The sequence below is a fragment of the Euprymna scolopes genome, chromosome 46, assembly GCF_053919585.1.
Source record: "Euprymna scolopes isolate OS-2025 chromosome 46, ASM5391958v1, whole genome shotgun sequence".
Classification (NCBI taxonomy): Eukaryota; Metazoa; Mollusca; class Cephalopoda; order Sepiida; family Sepiolidae; genus Euprymna; species Euprymna scolopes.
Window position 1 is genome coordinate 205,732,144 of NC_136527.1, and position 10,139 is coordinate 205,742,282.

The window sequence follows — 10,139 nt, forward strand, 5'->3', positions numbered from 1 at the left end:
TGCTCGTATGAGCTCCAATCTAAGGTCCCCCTCGCCAATCTCTCATGAAAAACACCCGTCTAGCTGAAACTACTGTCAGTAATTTTCCCCACTATTTATCTGTTCCTAAATCCAAACGTAGATTCTATGAACAAAGCTTCTTTCTTAGAAGTGCACGCCCGTAGAACTCTCTTCCGTTTGCCTGTTTTCCACCTTACTACAACTTGGATGTCTTAAAGTCCAACATAAACAAATTCCTGATAAACCGCCCCCTTAAGTAAGGCACTTTATTAGATTTCCATTACTAGCGATTACTACGATATTTTTCCATTGAGTACTGTACACACAATAACCCTTATCCCCGAGTGGCCTCCAGGCCTTAAGAAATAGTGACTTCTATGAAAATAAGCGCCTTATTCAAATTCTCACATCGAAATATCACTTAAAATAAATGTAATCAATTACCTGACAAAAACTGTCGTCTAATGGATGTTGCATTACTGACCACCATGCTACATAAAAACCGGAAATATGCTGCCTTAACATAATATCATTTACCAATATACAATGTAATACAGATGTGTACTTAAGAGTAATTTCAATCTGTACTTAATATGAACAAAAGGTAAGTTATCCTTTAAAGAACCTATAGATATAAATTAATCTCGAGAATCAAATGGTACAGAAGGACTTGAAAACAAAGTAAACTATGACGGAAGAAATACACTTGTTGTGGTAGGGATAATTTTCCCAACGAAAAATTTTTTGAAATTATGCAGAATCCTTGCAAGTGTATCAGAACTTTTGTATATGAACTATACTATATATAGTGTTTTTGCCTTTTCAACTAATACATATTTGTTATCCACATAATAAAAGATTAAATATACATTTTATCATGAAATCTGTTTATATTTTTAGATATTGCTTAATCTGCGGGAGACAACCTTGTTAAAGACAAGTGTTCATCAATTTATTAATATTTACATTTTTTCCTTTATTTTTTCATAAACTCTGAATAAAATTAACATATGAACTTCATTAAATTTTGACATTAGTAAATTAACAATAAAATCATAGCGAACTGTTTACACCTGCTAAATTCGCTCTGCCGCCCAGGCATTCCAAAGATTCACATATTAAGTCCTTCATGAACTACTCTTGGTCTATACATGCATCGCCGACATCCTGATCGCAAGCTCCACACAAGTAGAACACCGAGTCTCCCAATCTTTACAATCCTTTTGATTAAAAATCAATGTTGCAAATTCAGTGGCAGTTCTTCAAAAGTGCAAGCAATCCAGGATTTTCCCGTACCCACTTCATTGTGTAAACTTTGTTATTACATTCCAGTTGTGAACTACTACCGCCAGTTCATAGCCAACTGTTCACATAACCTGTCCAAACTCAGAGACTGACTAGGTGTGTCAGAAATTTCGTGATAATAGTGAATAATTCCACCCCATCTTTCCAAGCTTATAACTCCTCGAAAAATGTAATTCAAGCCCTAATAAAGGAGCAAGGACCAAGGTTTCATTAAAAAAAAAAACAAAAAAAACAACGTGTTTTTTAAAAAAAGGTTTTAAACTTCGGACTTTACAGGTAAATTTCTAAAAAACAGTTCTTTTTTTATTTTAAATTTTAATATATAATTTATTGACCTTTTCTCTTGAATTTATGATATATAAGACTTTGGTACATAAATTAATTATTTATTTTTAATAGACATTTCAAAATGGGAGGCGTGAATTATTCGACCCCCTGTCTTTCCAAACTTATAACTCCTCGAAAAATGTAATTCAAGCCCTAATTATTTTTCAATTAAAGGAGCAATGACCAAGGTTCCATTTAAAAAAGAAAAAAAAGAAAAAACAAATAACGTGGTTAAAAAAAAGGTTTTAAACTTTAAACTTTACATGTAAAATTCTAAAAAACACTACATGTTTTTTGTTTTAAATTTGAATATATTATTTATTGACCTTTTCTCTTAAATTTGTGAGTAAATTAATTATTTACTTTTCGGTGAGTAAATTAATTATTTACTTTTTAATAGAAACTTGAAAATGGGGGGGGCGTGAATTAAAAAAAACGTTTGTCTAAAATATTATATTCGGTTTATTGGAAAGAACATAAAATTTCACATTGACCCTGAAAATATCGTAAAAATAGAATCAATAGAAAAATTTTGATAGATTTTTAAAGTTTAAAAATTGAAAAATATTGAGTTCGGAAAATTCATTACTGTTTAAAAAAAATTCTATTACTTTTAAAACAACTTTAATAGTTTATTTTGGAAGTATAATCCATAAAGAAAATAAATAACCCACTTTTAACAGAGACATTACGAGATTTTTTTGTATTTTATTCGCAGTTTCGTGTTAGGGGTGTCAAAAATTCCTACAAAAATTCTGATACACCTAGAGACTGACTCTCTCACGAAACCTCACATCTTTTCACGCATCCAAAATTGCTCTGGTGAATTTCACAAAGACATTTTACCTTTATCCTGACCCGACAGCTTCTGTGACCTCAAAGCTAAATCTTTCTTTCTACAGATGCTTCTAGTGTAGCTGTTGGTGCCGTACTCAACCAGGTGATAAATGTTCAAACAGGACCACTGTCTTTCTTTTATGTTAAGCTGAGCCCAATACAGCATTTTCGGTCCAGAACAAATCACCATGTATTTATCAGTAAAGTATTTTTGTTTTATGTTGGAAGGGAGACAGTTCACAATTTTTTCCGACAACAAACCTCTGATCGCTTACCTTACATCTTCCACCCCTAGAAAACATACACCCAAAGAATTGTGACGCAATATCCTGCTGACAGTCAATATTTACCAGGAAAAACGAATAATGTAACTGACACCCTTTCCCGCTTCTGTGACCTCAACAGTTTTGACAAACATCTGGATTAAGATGATATCGCGACTGAACAGGAATGACACACGTCATTGACAGACTTCATGTGAAAATCAAACATTTTTTTTCAGAAAGCTAATCTGGTGCGAGATGTCTGTTGCATGAAAAACCCTACTTACCTCCTTCTTGTTGTAAGAAAGTATTTCGACACTTTCAGGACTTGACACAACCCAGCAAGCAGGCAACAGTCAAGCTTATCACAGCTCATTTTCTTTTGGGCCTAGCATGACTGGTAATATACGTCGATGAAGTGAGGCACGTATTTCACGCAAAACTACAAAAGTTCATCGTAATATAAACTCTACCCCAGGCAGCTTCTCTGTATCTGACGCACGTTTCTCCCTTGATCACCTGGACATTGTTGGACCACTGCGACCTTCTGATATCGTCATCGCCACATGCTCACCATGGTAGACTCTTTTACACGTTCGCCAGTAGCAATTTCTTTGTATGACATTTCAACAGACGTCATAGCCAACGCATTTGTAGAGAACTTGATCTCTAACTTTGGTGTACCAAGACTGTTACCACTGACAAATGTTCCCAGTTTACATCACAAACCTTCCGAGACCTTTGCCAATCCTTCAAACCTTTAAAGTTTCTCACATAGCAACAACCGCCTATCATCCTTCTGCTAACGGGATGGTAAAGAGCTTTCACCATCGACTTACAGCTGCATTAACAACTTAGACCAAACTGCATTGCTGGAGCAAACACGTGCCGCTCATGCGCAAAATAAGGTCATCAGGCAGAAAAAATTTGAAACCCCCCCAATCCTCTACCTATATAAAAGTCAGGTACATCCAATGATGGAGTACTGCTGCCACATCTAGGCAGGAGCTGTTAGAAGCAGCTTATCCTGCCTTGACAGAGTTCAAAATAAACTTCGTAGCTTAGTGGGAGATGCCCTTTTCTCTTCCCTGCAACCTGTTTCCTACAGAATAGACATTGCAAGACTGCTTTATCGTTATTTTCATGGCAAGTGATCATGTGAGCTTCAATCTATGGTCCCTCACCAAACTTTCACGAAAAACACTCGTGTAGCAAAACCCACTATCAATAATTTCCTACACTCTTTATCTGTGCCTAAACCTAAATGTGCATTCCATGAACAAAGATTTTTTCTTAGAACTGCACGCCCGTGGAACTCTTTTCTGCTTGGCTGCTTTCCAGCTGACTACAATCTGTAAACAAGTTTTTGATAAGCCGTCCCCCCTAAGTAGTTCAATTTATAAAATTCCTACCATTTATGTTTACTACGCTATAATCACATTGACTAATGTATACCCATTAGCCATTATCCTCAAGTGGCCTCCGGGCCTTGATAAGTGGTGATTTCTGTGTAAAAAATACTTGAATATTTCTCAATAAAAGATATTCTAATAAAATATTTAATAACATAATCTGTTATTGTCTGTTCAAATATTTTTTTTCATATTTGTAAACAAGTTGATCATGCAAAAAGTAAGGGAAGACAATTAACAATTGATTTGTTTTATTTATTTATTATAAGAAAATAAAAGGAAAAAATATATTTAACCACCACCTATTAATATTAAAGAAAACATTTTACTTTAAACATCTTGACATTAACATATGTAGACATAATTCATTAATCATTATTTCAGTTATAAATATCTGACCTGAATCACTTCCCTTGTTCTCATTTCAATTTTCATCTAAGAAAGGTGGTTCGACTGTACATATTAGTAGGCCATAGGACAGGTAAAAGCATGCATTGTAATATACTGGTGTATATACTTATATAGATAACGTGCATACGTGTTCATGTAAGTTTATCTCTTTTATGTAAGTGAACTCGATTACGTTTGCCAGAGTGTCGCATTGTTGCTATATGCTTTCTATAAAGTCACGTGGCTGTGTAGTGGAACTGGATTAGGCTTCAAAGAATGTGGCATTGATTAAATATATATATATATATATATATATATATATATATATATATATATATATATATATAGTATAATAATATAAAGTCACATTGCTCTCCTGGTGTATACATTAAGCATATTTTTCAGTTATTATATCTGAAATAATGCTTGAAGCGACCTTAATCATCTGTCTTGTTCTCATTTCAATGAGCTGTAAGAAAGGTGCTCTCTAATGTGATATGTTCGACTGTACATATTAGTAAGCCATGGGACAGATAAGAAAGCATGTGATGTAGTATACTAGTTCATATATACATATACATAACGTGCATATGTACGTGTCAGGTTGTATTGTGTCTATGTAACCGTGTTCATGTAAAATTATCTATTAATGTATGTATAATGTTTTCTTTTCATTTTTTGTTAGTATACAGTCTCTGTGGTTTTCCCTGTGTGTGGAGATACACACATAAACATTGTTTACAACCGGAACAAGAACCGTATGCGAGACAGTTCTGTTAACATAACGAATAGACATCTTTGCATTGCACATCACACAAAAGGGAAACATACCTTATCCCATTGACCTTCGCTCTCTTGGTGGTTTTTATCTTACAAGAAATACATCTTCTTCTGAACAAAACACTATAACACAAATATATACTGTTATATACTTTTATTCCATGTCTGTGACTTTTCACTCAGTTGAACCCAATTATAGTCTTTGTGATTATTTATTTACTAATATTATATTCTCTTTTTCTCTTTATTATGACAATATTCATTTAGAATTGTTGCATCAATCATGAGTCATTTCAAATGTGTTACATGTAATGTTGTCTTGTTTGAAGTTCTCATGTAAATAAATGCAAATTCTTAGAAGAAAAAGGCACACATTTCACAAGAATGTGGCTTTTTATCTTATCTTTGTTTTTGTTGGGACCAGAGCCTTCCACCAGATGCCAAACATTCTCCAATTATTTTAGTGACTCAAATTGAAAGATATTTTTATGATTCAACCGTCTATTGTGGTGCAATTGTATTTATCTTTTACTTAATTCACCGATAGTTTTTTATTTCTTTTTCAGTAGCCTGGTTGCTCCTATAATGAGTGGAATGACAGATCTTTTGATTCCAGTTTCTTTTCATGTCGTACATAAGTCCTTGGTATTTTGTTATTTTCTTCCTCTCAGCTCTGTTCAGGCCAGCATCATTAAGGACGCTTACTTTAACTTGAGTTGCTACTTTCTCCCTCTTGTCCCATATCAATAGGTTCGGCTTAATATCCCGTTTTCTATGTATGTAGATGTTGGAATTTCGTAGTCATAATGGATGGTGTATAACTTATTACCAACTGTTGTTTCTGGCACATGTTCCCAAGACTTTCTAATACATGGAATATTCAAGATTTTACAATTGAGTTATTTACACACTACATTATGTAATATTGTATAATAGTCGTTCCCCAACAATTAGATGTCAAGAAGCTAACATTCTCTACTTCTGTGTGGCAGACTCAGCAATTGTTTGTTATTGCTGAGTGAGTTCTCACGTGTCTCACAAAATTTGTTTGTTATTGTCTTCAGGGAGGTCAGAATTCTTGATTGTCTCTTGTAGGATCTCATTCAACGTTCTGCTCCATTTTTCAAACTTTGAATTATGGTAACAATATAATAATACCTTCTTTTGTGCAACTGTCCAGTGTTGGGTTTTTAGGCCTCTTCTGTTTCCTTTTCTTTGTTTGTATTTCTTTTTCACTTGGTTCACCGAGTATGTTCGCCAAATAGTTTTTGAAATTCTTTTTCAATAGCCTGGTTGTTCCTATAATGAGTGGAATGACAGATCTTTTGATTCCAGTTTCTTTTCATGTCGTACATAAGTCCTTAATATTTTGCTGTTTTCTTCCTATCAGCTCTGTTCAGGCCAGCATCATTAGGGACGCTTACTTTAACTTGAGTTGTTACTTTCTCCCTCTTGTCCCATATCAACATGTCCGGCTTAATATCCCGTTTTCTATGTATGTAGATGTAGGAATTTTGTAGTCATAATGGATGGTGTATGACTTATTACCAACTGTTGTTTCTGGTACATGTTCCCAAGACTTGCTAATACATGGAATATTCAAGATTTTACAGTGGAGTTATTTACACATTACATTATGTAACATTGTATAATAGTCGTTACCAATATGACATTACAATTAGATGTCAAGAAGCTAACATTCTCTACTTCTGTGTGGTGGAATCAGCAATTGTTGTTATTGCTGAGTGAGTTCTCATGTGTCTCACTAAATTTGATTTTTTAGAACAAGAATATCCACACACTTCACAAGTATGTGGCTTTTCCCCAGTGTGAGTTATCTTATGTCTGACTAAGCTTGATTTTGTAGTAAAAGAATATCCACACACTTCACAAGTATGTGGCTTTTCCCCAGTGTGAGTTATCTTATGGGTTACTAAGCTTGATTTTGTAGTAAAAGAAGATCCACACACGTCAAAAGTATGTGGCTTTTCCCCAGTGTGAGTTCTCATATGTGTAACTAAGACTGATTTTTTAGTAAAAGAAGATCCACATATTTCACAAGTATGTGGTTTTTCCCCAGTGTGAGTTCTCATATGTCTGACTAACCCTGATTTATAAGCAAAAGAACACCCACACACTTCACAAGTATGTGGCTTTTCCCCAGTGTGAGTTATCTTATGCCTGACTAAGCTTGATTTTGTAGTAAAAGAAGATCTACACACTTCACAAGTATATGTTTTTTCACCAGTGTGATTTATCTTATGGGTGACTAATCTTGATTTTGTAGTAAAAGAACATCCACACACTTCACAGGTATGTGGCTTTTCCCCAGTGTGAGTTCTCATATGTCTGACTAACCCTGATTTATGGGCAAAAGAACATCCACACACTTCGCAAGCATGTGGCTTTTCCCCAGTGTGAGTTATCTTATGCCTGACTAAGCTTGACTTTTTACAAAAAGAAGATCCGCATACTTCACAGGTATGTGGCTTTTCCCCAGTGTGAGTTGTCATACGCATGACTAAGTTTGATTTTGTAGCAAAGGAACATCCACACACTTCGCAAATATGTGGTTTTTCACCAGTGTGGGTTCTCATATGGATGAATAAGCTTGAATATTGAGAACAAGAATATCCACACACTTCACAAGTATGTGGCTTTTCACCAGTGTGAGTTCTCTCATGTGTCAGTAAAGTTGATTTTCGAGAAAAAGAAGATCCGCACACTTCACAAGTATGTGGCTTTTCCCCAGTGTGAGTTCTCATATGCATGACTAAGTTTGATTTTTGAGAAAAAGAACGTCCACACACTTCGCAAATATGTGGCTTTTTCCCAGTGTGAGTTTTCATATGCATGACTAAGTGTGATTTTTGAGAAAAAAAGATCCACACACTTTGCAAACATGTGGCTTTTCCCCAGTGTGAGTTCGCATATGGATCACTAAGAAGGATTTTTCAGAACAAGAATATCCACACACTTCACAGGTATGTGGCTTTTTCCCAGTGTGAGTTCTCATTTGTGATACTAAATCGGATTTTTTAGTACAATAATATCCACACACTTCACAAGTATTGTTAGAGAACATGTCGCCTGTTATTGTAAGTAAAAATGAGACAGGATAGTCCGAGAATTCGAACCTGGGAAGCTATGTTTGGAATTAAGATTCAGGAGAATTCTTATCGAGAGTTTAAAATAAATAAGCAGATGTTTGGTTAAAAGAGATTCGTTGTTTACTAATGTCATTGAAAAAGGAATTTGATGATTAAGTCTGCTTATTTTAAAAGGAATTTTAAACGAAATATGAAAAATGTTATAACATATTTGAAAGTTGGTTAGGCCGAAATAGGTTAGAGAACTCTTGTTGTAGACATGTGAACAGTGTGTTTTAGACAACGTGAGCACGTCGTTTTGTCATGCAATGACGTCATGGCTAAGAGATGAGTTGTCGGTATAGTTAGAGTTTTAGTGAGACAGAGTTAGAGAGAGTCGAGTCAGTGCCGTGTCAGAGGTCGGATTTGGTCGGACAGACAGAGCTGACATCCACCTTGGGAAGCAAAGGTTTAGAAGAATGAACTCATGTAAGATGTTGAACTCATTGATGCAAAACCATTGACCAATCGAAGAAATTTAGGATGTCATCATATTTTGTAACAGCTGTCTTGTGTTGGTTCATTCAACAAAGGTATTTATAACAACTTGTGTTCAACTCATGTGTATAAGATTCATATAAGTAATGTGTCTATCATCTTAAGAATGTTTCTCCCGTCATCTATTATAAGTAATGACTGCTTCCTTCTTTATGATAAAAGAACTGATAATCATCATCTCAAAAACATTTGTGTTAAAGAAATATGTTTATAGAAACACTCCCAGAACTGTCAGAACTGTATAAATGTCGATATCTCTTCTATCTTTATATCTATCTCCCTCTCATTGTGTATTACATGTTCCCGGCTCTATATTAAAATGTACCCTGACTCTATCTCACTAATATGAACACTCTAAAATGAAAACGCAACAACAAATATATAATTTGTCATCTATATTAAAATTAATACATAACAGTATGTGGCTTGTTACTCTAGTGTGAGTTCTTATATGTATGATTAAGCCTGATTGATTAGAAAAAGAACTGTGTGGCTTTTTCCCAGTGTGAGTTATCTTATTTCTGGCTAAGCTTGATTTTTGAAAACAAGAATATCCACACACTTAACATGTGGCTTTTCACCAGTATGAGTTATGTTAGACTAAGATATGAGAAAAAGAACACCCACCCACTTCACAAGTATATGGCTTTTCCCCAGTGTGAGTTCGTATATGTATTAATAAGCTTGATTTTTCAGAACAAGAATATCCACACACTTCACAAGGACTTTTAAGGACTTATCTTATGTTAAACCAAGACTGATTTACTTGAAAAAGAAGATTCACACATTTCACAGATATGTGGTGTTTCCTCACTGTCAGTTCTTATATGTTTCACTAAAATTGATTTTTCAGAACGGGAATATCCACACACTACACACAAATGGCACTTTTCCCCAGTGCGAGTTCTCATATGCATGACTAAGTATTTATTTTGTAGAACGAGAATATTCACACACTTCACAAGTATATGGCTTTTAAGGAGTGTGAAGTTTAATATGCATTACTGTGATTTTTAAGAAGTATATTCACGCACTTAACAATTATGTGGCTTTTCCCTTTTTTAGTTTTCATCCTTTGAAGATTGTAACGCTGAGTATGGGGGTCTAAAACACCTGCCAATATTGTTCTGTTTTTACTGAAACCAACCGAGAGCTCTTTTTAGTATTCTCGTTGTTTC